Consider the following 18,991-nt stretch of genomic DNA (forward strand, 5'->3'; position numbering starts at 1 on the left):
AATAGCCTCCTAGGGAAAAAAATGCTGAACAGTAAAGGTTAAAAGCAATTTGTTATTCTTTCATATTCTATAGTTAACATAACATTTTTACATCTGAACTTTGTTCAAATAATTATTTTTTACAAAAAGATTACTTAATATTCTTTCAAGTATATTCTATCTTTGTTCTGAGTAATTTAGCACAGAGTTTTTAAACTTATGATCAAGAATTGAAACATTAAAAATTGAAAGTTTTAACAGTTTCCAAAATGTATTGTGAGTTACCTGCATTTTCAATTTAAAAACAACACCAGTGATTAAATATCAAATTCTGTTTATGTAGTTTTAAATAAAAATAACACTGGTCACATAGCTGTCCATCTCTTAATAGAGTTACCATTTGCTTAGTTGTAATGGGAAGCAGGAGAAAGAAATGCTGTTAGAGTTCATTTTACCATATATATGGGCATCTATATATACTTTATTTCCTTTACCAGTTAGGGCAAGCTGTTCTAAAAATAAGTTAGGCCTATAACTGCTTGGTGCTTATATTTGCATGGACTCTCTCTTGTCCAGTGAGGAGGTCCATGGATCAGGGTAAAGGAGAGTGTGGCTGCGGAGTCGCTAAGCAAGACCTCTGGAGATCAAGCAGGAAGCAGGTCTGATTTTATTGCGCAGTTACCATGTATATATACTCAGGCAGTAGCTAAGCAGATTACAGGCAGCCACCAATGCAATTTCTGCTAATTGTCCTTGTAGTGACCAATCAAGGAGTGGGTCGTGGAGCAAGCACAGGGACGGCAACACATGGCCTCACGCCCAGGGCTGTGCCTATGGGGTAAGCGGCCTGCTGCTCACATGCATAGCATGAGAAGAGTGGCCTGCCACTCAGAAGCTCTTAATGTATGCCATCTATGCAGTATTCCATGCACTTATCCCCACATATTCCTTAAATTTTTGAATGGATTAAGATTCTATTTATCCAGTACATATATATATATCCTTTATCTCCATACATAAAAAGTGTGTACTACATACTTATATTGTATATGTATATCATGTGTATATATACATACATATATATTTAAAAATCTACTACATCATAATTTAAAAACCTGCCTTTCTGACTTCATCACAACCAGTAGTTCTAATTTTTCTCCAAATTAAAAATGTATAAAATATAATATTCACAAACAGGAGAGAATTCTATTATAGTTGTATGGTATATGACTATGTCACGCAGATTATACTAAAATTACTTTTATGATAACATGTGACTGTTACCTGAAATCTCCTCACAAAAAATAGGTCAGCAAGTGTTTTTCTGTTTCTCTATGTAGCAGTCAGATTATTTAATGAGTATACCTCCTAAGCAGATATTTAGTTTTAGCACCTTAATACAAATATTCCTTATTTGTCATGATGGTAAAATTTAATGTCTTGCATTAGCTGAAAGCCCAAATGCATGTATTAAAACTGCTTGGAGCAAGGAGGTGCTATTAAATTTATAGTGCTTATCCTTTAATAAATTCCCTTATAAATCGGTACTGTTGTATTGATTGCTGTTTTTAACATATGTAGGTAAATTTCTATAACTATGCATAAGTCCTACTCAAGTAAACTTACATAAGAACCAGATGTGGTATTGAATCTCACAATGTAAGGTCTAAAGTAGGCATGATCTGTGTTCTCCATAGTTTTCCTTACATCTTTTTCTAGCCAGTTACTCTTGCACTGGAAAAGTCATAGGAGAGGTTTTTTTTTTTTTTTTAATCTTTATTCCACATTTACTCAAGCAGAATGTAATTTAAGTTCTGGGTATATGAATGAAATTTTTTTTACTACTTTTTGTAATTCTGATTTTTTTTTATCCTTTATTCTATAATCTCAGTGACGTTTGAAATGGGAATGGAAGAAAAGGAACAATTTGATGCCTGTGCTCACATAACTTCTTGCCCAAATGTATGATTAAGGATTTTAAAATAGAAAATTTCCAGATCATAGTACAGGGCAAGATTGCCCACTCTTACCTTCTATTTGGCATAGAACTAGACATCTAGTCAGAGCAATGTGGCAAAAAATAAACAAAAAGGCATCTAGATAATAAATGAAGAAGCACAATTATTCCTACTTGCTAATAACATGATCAAATATGTAGAAAATTCTTCAGACTTTACAAAAAATTTCAATATTTTCCAAAATGACTTATAGATTTAGTGCAATCCTTATTGAATTCTAATGTCATTCTTTATAAAAATAGAAAAAAAAATCCCAATATTCAACTGTACCCACAAGGTATCACCAATGTTAATCTTGAGCAGAATAAAGCTGGATCCATTATACTTACAGATTTTAACATGTTATAGAGCTAGAGTTTTTAAAAAAGAAAATAGTAAATATATGCACATGTAACCAACTTATCTCACAACAGTATGTCAAGAACACACAATGCACAGTGGGTAATCTTTTCAACAAATGGTGCTAGGAAAACTAGGTATACACATACATAAGAATCAGGCCCTTATCTTGCACCATATATTAGAATCAACTCAAAGTATATTAAATAATTAAATACAAGACCTGAAAATATAAAACTACTTGAAGAAAATAGAAGAGGCTTGGTTTGGGTAATTATTTTCTGCACCTGAAACCAAAGCACAGACGAGAATAATAAAAACAGACATGGGATTGCATCAAAGTAAAAATTTCCTACATTGCAAAATAAATAACAGAATAAAAAGGCAACCTATATAGTGGGAAGGAGTATTGGCAAACCTTAAAGGTTCTAAAAAGGGGTATATATCCAAAATACATAAGGAACTAATGGGACTCAATAGCAAAAATATAAATACTCTGACTAAAACTTGCCCAAAGGACTCAAAATACATTTTTAAAGGAAAACCTACAGATGATCAATAGATATGTAAACAAGTACTAAACATCATTAATCATCAAGGAAATACAAATAAAAATTACAAAGAGATCACCTCACATCTGATACGTTGTTTATTATTAGAAGTGATAAGTTGTCTATTATCAGTAAGAAGAAAGATAAATGTTAAATAAAAAAGAATTGTTAATAGGAATGTAAATTGGTATACCGATTATGGAAAATAGTATAGTTTCTGAGATTCTTCAGGAATTTAAAACTAGAACTATGATATTATCTCACAGTCCCACTTGTGGACATATATTTAAATAAATGAAATCAGTATCTTAAATTTCTTCACTCCCATGTTCATTTCAGCATTATTTACAATAGCAAAGATACGGAAACATCTTCAGTGCCCATCTTTGAATGAATGAATAAAGAAGATGTGGTATGTCTATATGAAGAAATATTATTCAGACTTAAAAAGGAGGGAAATCATTTCATTTTGCAGCCACATGGATGAATATGGAGGACAATATGCTGAATAAATCATTCAGAGAAAGACAAATACTGCATGATCTCATTTATATGTGGAATCTAAAAATGTCAAACTCAATATGATAGAGAATAGAAAGGTTATTTGCCAGAGGCTGGATGGAAGAGGGGGCATTTGGGGACAAGTTGCAATTATGTAAGGTAAGTTCTGGAGATGTGATGTATAACAATGTGACTTTAATTAACAATATTGTAATATACTTGAAATTTGTGAAAATGATAGATTTAAAAAAGTTAACTTTTAATTTTTATTTTCTTGAGTTTTTTGTTTTATTTTAATTCATACAAGTAATGATACAAATTTGTGAGGTACAGAAGATAGATCTTGGGTATCTCACCATGTTAAAAAAAAAGTAACTGTGTGATGTAATAGGTATGTTAATTAGCTTGAGTTTGGTGACTATTTCAAAAGGTATACATATATCAAATCATGCCTGAAGTATATATAACTTTTAGTTGTTAATTATACTTCAGTAAAGTTTGCAGAGAGGATGAAAATGATTAAATCAGATTTATATTTTGGACAGTTCATTCTTAACTATAATTACTAAAATTTATATTTCTCCATGATCTTTCCTGGGTTTTCTGGTCACATTATATATATATATATATATATTTTGAGCTGTTTCATCTCAGAACTTCTATTTTGAGTTTATTATCCATCCCAGACCTCTTGCCTAGACTCAGAACCAAATACCTCATTGCCAGTTAGATATCTTTTCTCAGGTGATTTTATAGAAATCTCAATGTCTAAAATAGCATTCACCCTTAATTTTCCTTCCCAAATTTACATTTATTCTGTTACTCTACATCTGATGTAATGGCTACTAGAGCTGTTTTCTTTTTAATTTTTCCAAAGCCAGAAACGTGGAAATCATCTTTGCCTTTTCTCTTTCCTGTATTTCCCATACCTGGTTTGTCAGCTAGAAACACACACACACACACACACACACACACACACACACACACACACACACATACACACACACTACATTATATATGTATTAACATGTATATAATATATTATATAGTCTTGTCTATCATATCCTCTCTCATCTACACTATAGCAGCACCCCTTTTATTTACCTTCTTATTATCTTCAATCTTGGTTTTCTTCCTAGAACTAGACCATAACTAGCATGACCTCTTTAAAAGTCAAACTAGATCATGCCATTCTTCTGCTTAAAATTTCTCAGTCTTCTCTCTGACCTTCCTTTCAAATATAAACTCCTTAAAATGAAACACAAGTTGCTATAGGATCTGGCTTTTGTCCAAATTTTTAGTTTTAATTTTTCATGCTTCAAATGCTGTCTACTCAGATTGAGTTACTTTCAGTTTTCTAGTAGTCTTCATGTTGAAAACTATTAGAAAATATTAGGAAGAAATATTTCAGATCCTTTCCTGAGGGAACAAAACCTCTTTGTTCTATATATCTTTCACTTTTTATTCTTTACATGTTAAAAACTATAGTATTTTTAAAGGTAGACAGAATAAATTGCTAGCAAGTATTGATTATCATTAACTGCATAATTGTATTTAATATGATTTATTGGTCATTCATTTTATGTATGCCATAGATCTTAAAAGTGAATCCATCAAGTATGAATCTGCTTTACTTATACTGAAGTAAAATGCTACTTCATAGATTTCAGAAAAAAAGTCACATGTTGAGATTAAGTCCTGATATAACTCCTTAGGTACATATGCATTTGGTGGTCTGATTGTAGAACTGAAAATGTAGAAATTGAAATAGGGTCTCTTTGTACACAATCATTCAAGCATCTGAGCTCATTTTTATTTTAGAGATCACATAATAGATCTTCTTTTCTGTCTTTTTTAACACAAATTCTGTCATTTTTCTTCTAAAATGGTCAATTATAGAATAATGATATGTTTTATGTAGAGTCTGGAAAAAATAATATTTATTTGAAAGCAAAGGTTTTTTTTGTTTATTTGTTTTAAATGAAACTAGTTTTTGAGCCTGGTAGAGAAAATAAGAGATTATCAGGAGTGTGTGTTTGTGTTTTGGTTTTAAAGATACATAGGATATTTAGTCCCTGACTCTTATGAATTAAAATCAAGAATTATAGGCCAACTAGAAATTGCTTTTCAAATTGATTATATCTTTACTAATATCACATACTGATTTTACAGTAAATGTCTAAGCTACAACACTTAAGATGAGAACACAATTCATTTTACTTCACTGTTAAAAATAGCATTATCAAGCATTTTGTAATGTTTCTCTCTTCATATATTGGACTGTCATGAAGAAATAAACCTTCACTTGCTTCCATGACGGTAGATAATAAATTGACTGGTATAATTCAGTTGGAAAGTTGAAATGCATTGAAAATAATGGGGCATAACATTGTAGGGTTAACATTTATTCATAGATGATGCAATTAAATAAAACAGGCATTAACTTCAAGGTCAGTAAAGTAATAAAATTGAATATTTTAATTGAATTGTAATTGCTTGCCATTGATACATGCAAGTAAAGTAAAAGAGATGTCAGCTCTGCAAATTATGGTTCTTCCTCCTAATTAATTTCTTAATTCTGCGTGGAGTTATCCAGTGCCTAGGTCTTGTTGTGGGTTTATTCATCCACCCAGCTTCTATCAAAGAATGTCTGTAAGACATGATTAAATGGTTAGATGTCAAGACTTATAGTTAATCTTTTTCTGTACTTTGGAAAAAGCTTGTGAGTAACTTAAAGAACTTATTCATATATTTGAATTAAAATGTTCTCTAAATATAACAGCAACCTGGATCCTATAGACTGTCATCTTCTTTATTCATACTGATGTTTTCTGATATTTATATTTATATCAGCATTAGTAACTGTAACCATCTTAGTAATTATAAAGATTTCTATAGAAAAGATAGATGAATTGAGACTAATATTCCATAGTTGACCAGTTGAGGAAGTGAATTAAACTGACTTATTAAGGTTTTGGTGAATTTCAATTTGTGTCCATTCACACTAGACAATAAACTAAACATCAACCTAAAAGAGAAACATCCCCTTTAGGATTAGAATAAATTAAAACTTTTAATTACATTGAAAAAGCCCATGGGGCTTTTACATAGGCTTTTTCATAGTCCCTTGAAGGGTTTTAATGTAATACAGGTTTGTATAAAATGAAATAGGAATGATGACATTACAAAGATTAGTAGAAAGATTTTTCAAATTACTCTGAAATTATAGTGGGTCTTAATGGTAGAGTTTATTTAAAAAGAAGATTGTACCTTTTGGACTGGTTGCATTTACTAGTTAAATAGTACTTCCTTAAAATTGAAATAGAAGGAAATGTGTAAGATAAATTTTAAAACTACTAAGGTATTCTTATAGACTAATACATTTAAATTTATCCTATATAATAGACTTATTTGAGAATAAATGTGTTGGTATGTTAGCACCATTCTTTAGTTTTACTTAGGAATATTGATAAACTAAACAAATTGAGAAAGGATTTATTTTTTCTAAGTTTTGTGCCAAATTTTAACTCAAACATTGACTTGATTATTTAAAATGTTTCTCTTTGAACCATTTTAAAACATTCAAAATGAATCTAATGATGAATATATATTATTGATACTAATCTGACACTGACCCTCAGTTTTCAATTACAAATGATCTTGAATGTTAGCATGCTCTGTGCATACTATCCAGTTAGAAAATTCCAAAACCAAAATATGTGAAATAAGAAACTAAAATCTTGAAGCTGCATAACTATAGATAAGGTAACCATTTTTCTCATTAAAGATACATTTTTTTCTTGTTTGTAAATTGTTTAATAATTATTGTATTCCATTTTGAGAAGCAAAATAGTATAAAGACCATATATAATACAGTGGTAAAATGTTTCTAAACAAGAAGCTTATAGAAAAAAATATACAACTGTTATAAAATTAAGTATTTAGTCTTTTATTATATTTATAAAAATAATTAAGTATTTAAATTTATGTTATTAATATTTATGGAGTGTTCTAAGCATTAAGAATTTGAGAAAAGCTCTGCATTTGAATATACTCAGGGGAAGTTTGAATAATATCCTGTGATATCCCTCACTAATAATATAGTTTTGGTTTATTTAGAAGAGATCTGAGATCAAGCTGGTTTTAGGCCATTGCTTTCTCAAGGATAGTAGCTTCAATTACTAAAAGTCTCTGGATCTCATCCAAGAAAGTATTTTCTAAAAACAGTCTGAAATGCATGTCATATGGGCAGTGATCATGGGGTCCCCAATGACATGACACTTTCAAATAAACAGAAATCATAGCAAAAGCAATCTGCACTCAGATGGAATTATAAGCAAGGCATCAGAAGAAAAAGATCTCAGTAGTGATTTTAATCAAATGCTGTGGGACATATTAGCTTGTTACAAGTATATATTATATACAGCGTTGATTTAAAATTGGAAGATTCATTTAGAAGAGTACCTAGGCCACTATATTTAATCTAGACAAGCACAGTTTAATCATAAAATTTGGGCATTTTTTTGGAAAAGAATTATAATCTGTTTAAATAGTATGTTATCATGAGATAAGAATTCCTAAGTCATTGCTTATTCCAAACAAAACCTATCTAGATAAGCTGAGGTAACCTTGATAAATTACAGTTTTTCAGAATTGTTTATCTGTTCCTGCTAGTCCGTTGGCTTTATATTTCTAGAGCAATAATCTTTTGTTTTTGTGGAAGATTGTTTCTGCTGATCTGCCCTCTATGAAACCTCTGAAGCATCAGATCTATGGATCATAGCAAACACAGGTCTATGGATCATAGCAACACACAGACCTCATTATCAAACCTATAAAAAGCCATACATGGACTTGTGTCATTATTAACTGTAAGCGAAAGAAATATCACTCTTTTATGTGAGCAAGTTTTCAGTTTTACTATAATATACTATTATAGTGAAATGAACTACAATGTGTTTCAGGAAAATATTTAAATATCTTTCATAATGCTTTAAATATTTATTTATTTCAGTAATTTTAGCCTCACAGAATTTTCAGTACTTAGCCCAGTAATGATTAAATTTAAAATATTTCTATGAATACAGAAAAATCTTTAAATACTCAGGTTAGTTTTAAGAAGGCATACCTATGTGATAATCACAAATTTGTGTAGGAAAATTGTGCCCTTGTGCTTTATGTCTAGATATTTTACTAAGTTTTCTGAAAGCAAGCCAAATTATATTTATTATGAAATATAGTCATTTTTGAGGTGAGATATAGCAGACGCTTTTATACTTCAACAGTTCCAAATTAGGGCTTGATAACTCTGCAATAACCTAAAAGAATGTAAGAAATATAAGAACTTCATCAGTTTGACTTTCCAGTGCTTACCTGTATAAAAATATTGTGTGCTCTTAAATTCCTTTTCATGCCATTATAACAGTAAAAATTTATTCTTCTACTCTTATATAGAATGTAAAAACATAAATTCTTAGATTAAATCATGAGTGTTTTAAAGTATTTTAATGATATATATTCTAATACCTGAATGCTGAATGAGATATTTATGTGTTGTTGTACTGATACAGATGTGAGAATCAAGGAATTTAAAAGAAAGCTAAAAAGTGACTTCCATACATGCTGGTCTTACATATTTGTGCTTTGACTTTCTTGCATTCACACCCCAAACCCATGGCAGTAATAGTTAAATATAAAAAGGAAAAATGGGAAAGACACATTTCTACTGGAAACCTGGAAACATCTCTGTGAACTAGAAATGAAAGAGACATACAAAATAGAAAGCAGGACTGAAGTTGTGGGCTGTAATTTAGGTATCAGAAAGATGACAAACACAGTTGATAGAACATGTTTTGTGAGGAAACAGATATTGAAAGTGTCTCACATGGGAGAACCCAAAGAAATAAAAATGTAAAATGCATGTTTTTAAATAGTAGTCAATTAGAAATATAAGCCAGGTGGGGTGGCTAGTGGCTTCAGAGACTGAGACAGCAGAATTGCAAGTTGAAAACCAGCCTCACCATCTTGGTGAGGCCTTAAGCAACTTAGTTGAGACTCTGTCTCAAAATTTTAAAAAAAGGCCTAGGGATATGACTCAGTGGTTTTGTGCCCCCTGGGTTCAATCTGAAACAAACATAAAGGGAGAAATATAAATTATCCAGAATGAAACAATAACAGGGTGATATGAAAAATACCCAATTAGAAATTTTGAGAATGAAACAATAAAAAACATGAGCACAGTAAACTCTAGATGTGGCAAGTCAAAGAGAGAGTGAGTGAAGTTGATAAAAAGTAAAAAAGTAATTTATCCAGAAACCAACATAAAGAGAGAACACACATTAAGAAAACAATTAAAAACTTCAAAAGATATTCTGTATCCTCTTGCTTCAATTTGAATAGATCATAGAAATTTTTCAGTATCTTCTAGATTTTCAAAATAGTTCCTAATGATCTTCTGGATTTCAGAAATGTCTGTGATGTTACATACTTTTTCATTTATAATTTTGTTGATTCAGGTAATTTCTCTCTTGATTGGCTAGGGATTTATCAATCTGTTTATCTTTTCAAAGAACAAACTCTTTGCTGCATTAATCCTTTTTTTTATATTCTAAATTTCAGCATACTGTACCTATACATGCATACTAATGTTTATAGCCCAGTTCACAATGGTTATAGACAAATTATAGAACCAGCCTGTCAACAGATGAATAGATTTTAAAAAATAATGTGGTGTATATACACAGTGAAGTTTTACTAAGCCAGAAAGGAGTGTGAAATTATGGCATTTTTGGGTAAACGGATGTTCCATTTACATCATGGTAAATGAAATACATCAGGCTCAGAAAGTCAAAGGTCAAATAATTTTTTTTTCATATGAAGAAGCTAAAGAGAAATAAGGAGATAAAAATTGAAAGGAAATGAGTGTAGAAGAAGCAGACTCAGGAGGAAGGAGGAGAGATGGGAAAAAGGAATAACTACAGAATGAGGTTGACCAAATATAGTAAATACATATATGAATATACCACAGTAAATATCACCTTTATGTATATCAATAAGGCACCAACTAAATAAAGAGTAAATGAATAAATAGAAAAAGAAAAGAAACCATCCCAAACAAACCAAAAAAACTGCAATAAAGGAATCCATTAACACCTCAGTGGAGTCAAATTTCAGAGAAGGAATTTAGAAAGTTCATTGTTAGGTTAATCTGTGAGGTAAAAAATGAAATCAGAGAAAAGATACAGGAAGTGAAAGATCAATAAGAGAGATTCTGAAAAAGAATCAACAGAACTCCTCGACATGAAGGAAATCAATAAACTAAATACAAAATTCAATGGAAAGCATCACCAACGAGCAGCCCACATGGAAGACAGAGTTTTATTCAAAAGACAAAATATCTTCAAAACAAAGTTGACCATGGATCAAAGACATTAAGAGACCATGTACAGAATTTCCAAGGAATGAAGGATAACATGAAAAGGCCAAATTTAAGAATCATTGGGATAGATGAATGCTCTGAAATAGATACTAAAGGAATTCACATTTTTTTCAATGAAATAAATATCAGAACATTTTCTAAATCTTAAAATGAAAAATCAAACATAGGTGTTATTATAGCACTCCAAAAATAGAAATCACAACAAACCCACACCAAGGCACATTATTATGAAAATGCTAAGAAAGAATAAGGATAGAATTTTAAAAGCTGCTTGGAAAAAATGACAGGTCACATGTAGAAGTAAACCAGTCCAGATTTCAGCTGATTTCTCAATTCAGACCCTCAAAACTAGGTAGTAGAATAATATATACCAAGCTCTGAAAGAAAATGAATGCCATCCAAAAATACTATACCCAGGAAAATTAAACTTCAGGATTAAAGATGTAATTAAAACCTTCCATGATCAAAAAAATTTAAAAGAATTCACAACTAGAAAACCTGCACTACAAAACACTCAATAAACTATCTCATGAAGAAGAAATGAAAACAAGCAGAAGTAAGAACTACACTACAAGAAGAGTCAATCAAAGGAGAAATTAATACCCCCCCAAAAGTAGAAATGACAAGAAATAAGCATTGAATCAAAATGACAAGAAATAAGCATTTCTTAGTAATAACATTGAATGTAAACGGCCTAAATTCATCAATCAAAAGGCATAGACTGGCAAACTGGATTAAAAAACTAGACCCAACAATATGCTGTCTCCAAGAGACACAGCTCATAGGAAAAGAAATCCACAGATAAAGATGGAAAAGGTAGGTAAAAATCATATCATTCACATAGATCTCCTGAACAAGCAGGGAGTTCTGTTTTATATCAGATAAAGTGGACTTCAAGCCAAAGTTAATCAGAAGAAAAAAAAAAGATCATTTCATGCATCTTAAGGGAATTATACAATAAGAACTAACAATCATAAATACTTATACCCCAAACAGTGTACATACATTAAACAAACCCTTCTCAGTATTAAGAATCCAATAGACGACAACATAATAATACTGGGTGACTTTAATATACCTCTCGCATCACTAGATAGATCTGTGAAACAAAAACTAAACAAAGAAACTATAGAACTAAATAATATAATCAATAATTTAAACTAGATATAGAATATTCTGTCCATCAATACTAAATACAATGTCTTGTTAGCAGCACATGGATTATTTTCTAAAATGGACCAGTTATGAAGCCACAAAGCAAAGCTTAGCAAATACAATAAAATGGAGATAATACCTGGCATTCTATCAGATCATAATGGAATGAAATTAGAAATCAATTATAAGATAAAAACAGATGTTACTATAACATGGATACTAAATAATACACTATTGAATGGTAAATGGATAGCAGAAGTAGTCAGGGATGAAATTTTAAAAATACTTAGAGATAAATGAAACTGGTGATACAACATACCAAAATCTCTAGGACTCTATGAAGGCGGTTCTAAGAGCAAAGTTCATAACACTGAACTCATTCATTGAAAGAATAGAAAGACACCAAATAAATAACATTTCAAGGTCTTAAAAAAACAAATCAGCAGCAAATCAATAAAAGACAGTAAATAATCAAAATCAGAGCTGAATCAATGTAATTTAAACAAAAAAAAATCAAAACATCAAACAAAAGGTTGGTTCTTTGAAAAAATAAAATTGACAAACACATTACAGGTAACCAAAAGAAAGGTATAGAAAAACTGAAGTATTAAACTTTATGATGATAAAGGAAGCTATTTAGAAAATTATGAATAGAGAAACTTTGAAGACATTGGCAAATTTCTAGAAACATATGACCTACCCAGTTGAACCAGGAGGACATACAAAATTTAAACAGATCAGTTTGAAGTCATGATATTGAAGGCATCATTAAAAGCCTAGCAACAAAGAAAAGCCCAGGATCAAATGTATTCTCAGCTGAGTTCTACCAGACCTTAAAAGAAGTACTAAACCAATCCTCAAATTATACCATGAAATAGGAAAGGAGGGAACCTTTCCAAACTCTTTCTATGAAGCTAGTATCACCCATATACCAAAACCAGATAAAAACACATCAAGGAAAGGAAACTTCACACCAGTATTCTGGATGAACTAGATGCAGAAATTCCTTTTTTTCCTCTCTCTCTCCTGGTTCTTATTCGTTTTTTTTAATTGGTTATCTTTAGTTATATATGACATTAGAATGTATTTTGACATATCATACGTAAATGGAGTATAACTTCGCATTCTTATGGTAGTACATGCTGTGAAGTTACTCTGGTCATGTATTCATATATGAACATAGGAACATTCCCATCTCCCATCCTTCTCCCTTGTTCCCCCCATCCAGTACTGTGAACCTCCACTTCTCTCTCCCCACAGCCTATTGTGAGTCAGCATCTGCATAGCAGAGAACATTTAGCCTTTGGTTTTTTGGAATTGGCTTATTTTACTTAACATGGTATCTTCCAGTTCCATCCATTCACTGGCAAATGCCATAATTTCATTCTTCTTTATGTCTGAGTGATATTCTATTATGTATATATAATACATTTTCTTTATCCATTTATCTTTTGAAGGGCAACCTAGGTTGGTTCCATAGCTTAGGAATTGTCAATTGAGTTCCTATGAGCATTGATGTGTCCTCATCACTACAGTATACCGATTTTATCACTATAGTGTACCGATTTTAAGTTCTTTTGGTAAAGATGCAAAAATTCTTAATAAAATACAAGCAAATTGCATACAAAAACACATTTAGAAGATAGTGCGCCATGATCAAGTGGGTTTCATCCCAGGGATGCAAGGTTGGTGGAACATACCAAAATCACTAAATGTAATTCACCTGATAAGTAGACTTAAACAAAAGAATCACATGATTATCTCAGCAGATGAAGAAAAGGCATTTGACAAAATACAGCAGTCATTTATGTTTAAAACGCTGGAAAAAGTAGGGATAGTAGGAACATACCTCAACATTGCAAAAGTATATGTACTAAACCCAAGTCCAGCATGATTTTATATGGACAAAAACTGAAAGCATTTCTTCTAAAAACTAGAACAAGACAGGGAGGCCCTCTTTCACCACTTCTCTTCAGCATAGTTCTTGAAACTCTAGCCATTGCCGTCTGGAAAAGAAAAAAATTAAAGTGATACAAATAGGAAAAGAAAAGCTCAGAGTATCTCTATTTGCCAACAACATGATCCTATAGTTAGAAGGCCCAATAAAATTATTAAACAGAAACTTTGATTCTGACCATGGTGTTTAGAGGCATGGCCTTTTGGAGGTATTAAGAATACCGATAATTGAATACTGATAGCTGTATAACATAAGAAAAAGTGTCCAGAAGATACTGCACTTGCCTTTTCCTTACCTCTTGCTATGTGATGCCGTATGCGAGCCTGGGACTCTTACTCAGAAGGCCATCACCAGATGCAGTCCCTTGTCCTTGAACTTCTAGAATGGTGAGCCAAAATAAAATCTCTTTTCTTGATAAAATTACAAAGCCTCAGGCAATTCATTATAGTAATGCGAAATGGACTAATACAGACACCAAGATAATAAAAATAGGTCCAGACAGATAATATTGAATGTTAAATGATTGGGTTCAGTTCTTTGGATCAATTTTTGTGAAAGGTATAAGGTTTTTTTGTCTGGATACATTTTTTGTATGTGAATCTTTCACCTGTTCCAGAACTATTCAAGATTATATTGTCTCCATTATATTGTTTTTGTTCCATGGCCAAAAATCATAAGACTATACTTATGTGGATCTGTGTCTGGGTTCCTTGTTTTACTTTTTTGATTTATTTCTCTGTTCTATTTTGCCAATATGCCACATTGTCTTAATTACTATAACTTCATGGTAAGTCTTAAAGTATTATCAGACTTCTGACTTTGTTCATTAATGTGTTGACTACCTTAGATCATTTGTCCCTCCATATGTACTTTAGAATTAGTTTGTTCATACCCACAACATTCTGGTAGTTTGTCAGTGCTATAAATATATGTATACAGTGGGGAAAACATGACATTATTGATTCTATCCAGGAGTGTGAATATCTTCATTTATTTAGTTATTTGATTTCATTCATGATTTTTGCAGTTTTCCTCACATAGATCTTATTTATATTATGGTCAATATATACCTTAATTTATTTTGGGAGTACTAGAGTAAATAACATTGTATTTTTAATTACAAATTCCAATTGTCTATTGCTGGTATGTAGGAAAGCAATTGAGTTTTGTGTATTAACCTTGTATTCTACAATCATTCTATAATCATTTATTAATTCCTATAATATTTTTTCTTGACTCTTTCAGATTTTCTACATATATGATTATGTCATCTTTAAACAAATATAGATTTTTTCTTTCTTCTTTTCTATTCTGTATATATTTTATTTCCTTCTCCATTCCATTAGCAAAACTTAATAAGTTTTTTGAAAGTAGTAGGGAAATGGGATATCCTTTTCTTGTTCCCCATCTTAGTGAGAAAACTTCAGTTTCTCACCATTGAATATGATATTATCATCAGAATTCTGATAACATGAGGAAGTTCTCCATTATTTCTAGTTTACTGAAAGTTTTTTTTATCATAAATGAATGTTGGGTTTGTAAAATGTTTTTTCACATCTATTGATAGGATCATGTGATTTTTTTTTTTACTATTGTTTTATTCTGCTGGTGTAATGGATTTCATTACTTGATTTTCAGATGTTTAAGTAGCCATCCATACCAGGGATAAATCTACTTGGTCGTAGTATATACCTACATATTTTTAAGTTCCATTTGCTAATATTTTGTTGAAGATTTTTACATGTGTTCATAGAGATATTAGTGTTTAGTTTTTTTTATTTGTAATTGCTTTCACTTTGGTAGTAGGGTAATACTGGCCTCATTAAAATTGGTTTTTTGAAAATATTTTTTGCTTCTGTCCTATAAAAGAGACTATAGAGAATAGGTATAATTTGTTTCTTAGATGTTTAGTTAAATTACCAGTGAATTTGTCTGGACCTGGTACATTCTGTTTTGTAAGGTTTAACTATTGAACTTAACCAAATTTAAAGAGTTATTATCATAACGACTGCAGTCTTTAACCTCAATACAATCAAATTAGTAAACAACAAAAAGTAGTGAAAATATATGTGTTCACACAAGAGTGATTCCTTAATAGCAATAAAAATCATGAAATATGGAAAACTAAATGACAAAGTGTAATTTCTCAAATTTTTTGGATGTGCAATATTGGTATTTAAATCCTATTTTTAAAAAAGATGTAAATATAAGTAAATCAAGTGTTCAAATCAAGAAGCTAGAATTAAATAAGCTATTTAGCAAACATTTAAAAATAAGAAGGAAGAAAATGGTAAAGTAAGACAAAAATCTAAGAAAATGAAAAGGCAAAGAAACACTAAAGGCACAAACAAAAATTTGGCACTTTGATAAGACCCCCTTAGATGCCAAACATCAGGTAAGGTCTGTCAAGAATAAAACAACAACCAATAAGAAACTATTCTGCCCCCAAATAAATTCATCATACTAATGGCATACAAATAGCATCATCAAATTCATAATATAAACACATTTGATAAGCACAAGACTAATAATGGCTTTGCTTCAGAATTATGGAAAAAAATGAGTCTATTAGAAAAATTGTAAAGCACATAGACAATCAACCCAAAAGGGAAAAATTTACAAATACACACTTGTCTACTATAAAATGCAAAACACCATTTATCAAAATACACTACACTGCCACCAAAACAAAGTATAAAGACAGTTGACTGATTAGAGAAGGTATTTAATGCCCATAATAAAGAAGATTAGCATTTAGAATATATCAAGAACTTGAATCATCAAATAAAAGACAAAACTTACCATTACCAAATGGTAAACAATTCATAGAAGTGAGAATCTGAATGAATAGGCAATGAAATATGAGACAATAATTTCTTTCAGTAATCAAAAAATGGAAATTAAAACAATATGTGAAATAATTTTATATACATACATATGTATGTATATATGTTTGTATGTATATGTATCAGATTGCCAAAACATTTGACCTCTGGTATATCTCAGAGATAGAGTACTTGTCTAACATGAGTGAAGCCACAAGTTTAAACCACAGCAACACAAAAATTAATAAATAAAGCATTTAACAACACTAAATTATTTTTGCAATATATGAAATGGGAATTATAATTCCCTGATGTTGGAAGTATAAATTAGTAATACTACTTTAGGGAAAAATTTGGCAATATCTAATAGAATTGAAAGGTACACATGTGTGTAACACGCATATATAAAAATATTTATTCTCCTCTCTGGTAGTAATTCTATTCTAAAGCTTATTTACCATAGTACAAAAAATACCAATGGTAAATAAGAAATCAGAACCAACCCAATCCCCAACTGTCTATCTCTTGGAGAATACATCCATATAATGGAATGCAATTCAATGGTAAAATATGAACCAGAGCCACAGTGATAAATTTGCATAACTCATTAACAATGTGAATTGAAAAAATACTTAAAATTGTATCATTTGTGCAAAATTTTAACATTCACAAACAATACTAAATACTGTTTTATAGACATAGATTTGTAGTAAAATTACAAAATCAAAGTTGAAAAGTATTACACTAACTTCAGAAGAGTGATTATCCATATGGAAAAGAGTAGAGCATATTGATTAGTGGTAGATATGTTATGAAATTCTGTTGTATTGGTGGTATTTAATTTCTTAAGGAAAGTTAGTGAGGGCTAGGGATGCAGCTCAGAACTCTTGCCTAGCATGAATGAGACCTAGATTCAATTTTAGTACTTAAAAAAAGGCTTATGTAGCAAAATGTTAATTTTTAGAAAATGTTATGTTACTTCAAAGTATTTCATTTATTTATTTATTTTATATATTGAATTGCAATGTAATTGGACATAGTCAAGTGTTCATTTATTTGTTCACCCAGCCTACCACAAGAATTAGGTTGCTATGAAGGAAGCTAACTTAAATAATGTACCCATGCTACCAGTCTGAGTTGTTTTGTTTTGAATATGATCTAACATAATACACAATAGCAGAAGAAGCCATAAGTCCTACATTTCTCCTTGGAACTATGAAATTTTGGTTGTAAGAAATGTCATGTTGCTGGGTGTGATGGTGCATTCCTGAAATTACAACTACTCAGGAACACACTTTAAAGTTCAGCCTGGAAAATTTAGTGACACTCCATCTCAAAATAAACAAGGACTAGTTCAACGGTATAGCACCCCAGATTCAATCCTCAGTACTAAAAGATAGAGAAAGGAAAAAAGGTCATGTTACTAAAGAAAGGCATCCAACTGAAAAAAGAAAACTATTAATCAGTTTGTATAATTAAGAATCTGAATGTTTTAATCAATAATAAATAAAAATAACTTACTTAAATGGAGTTAAATCCATAAATTTACATATAGAAATAAATATCTAAAATGAATTCTTTAATTCTGTAGTTGATTTGTGGTATGAGTTTTCCCCCCCTCTCATTATTGCTCCATCACGCACATACTCTACTGTTATATTAGTTGAATCTGTTTATTGTAGCCTAAGAAAATGCTCTTGTCACAGTAGTGATTTTAGAGTTGTTTTTCCTTTTTCTTGGAAAACACATTGTTGCACAAGTAGTCATAAAAACAAAATGTCATTTTATTTAATAATACGATTATTTGTGCTCATGTGATACTATTAAGCAAATTAATTATATAGATAGAACATTCTACCACTGTTCTGTTTTCTGCTTTCATTCATGGCTATTGAGCCCAGGGGTGCTCTACCACTGAGCTACATCCCCAATTCTTTTTATTTTTATTTTGAGACAGCATTTCCCCAAGTTGTCCAGGCTGGTCTCGAACTTAAAATCCTCCAGCATCAGCCTCATAACTTGCTACAGTTACAAGCATAAAGGGCAAAGTTTCAAGTTTTAATTAAATGAGGATAAATCAGAAAATTCATATGGTTGTTCATGAGTAAACTAAACTGCAATGATTAAAATACCAAGAATTTAAATTTCACATCTTTAAAATTATACTTTTTCCCATTCTAACTATAATTTCTCATAAAAGAGAAAGGAATCAAAATAATGCATCTAAT

At 30.7% G+C, this 18,991-nt stretch overlaps 1 protein-coding gene across 17 annotated transcripts in view; it reads left to right on the forward strand.

Annotated features, from left to right (window-relative positions):
- Positions 1-18,991, forward strand: part of Dph6 (diphthamine biosynthesis 6) — a 415,070-nt gene that overhangs the window by 126,550 nt on the left and 269,529 nt on the right. The gene's annotated exons all lie outside the window — the stretch shown is intronic.

The sequence above is a fragment of the Ictidomys tridecemlineatus genome, chromosome 5 (assembly GCF_052094955.1).
Source record: "Ictidomys tridecemlineatus isolate mIctTri1 chromosome 5, mIctTri1.hap1, whole genome shotgun sequence".
NCBI classification, from domain to species: domain Eukaryota; kingdom Metazoa; phylum Chordata; class Mammalia; order Rodentia; family Sciuridae; genus Ictidomys; species Ictidomys tridecemlineatus.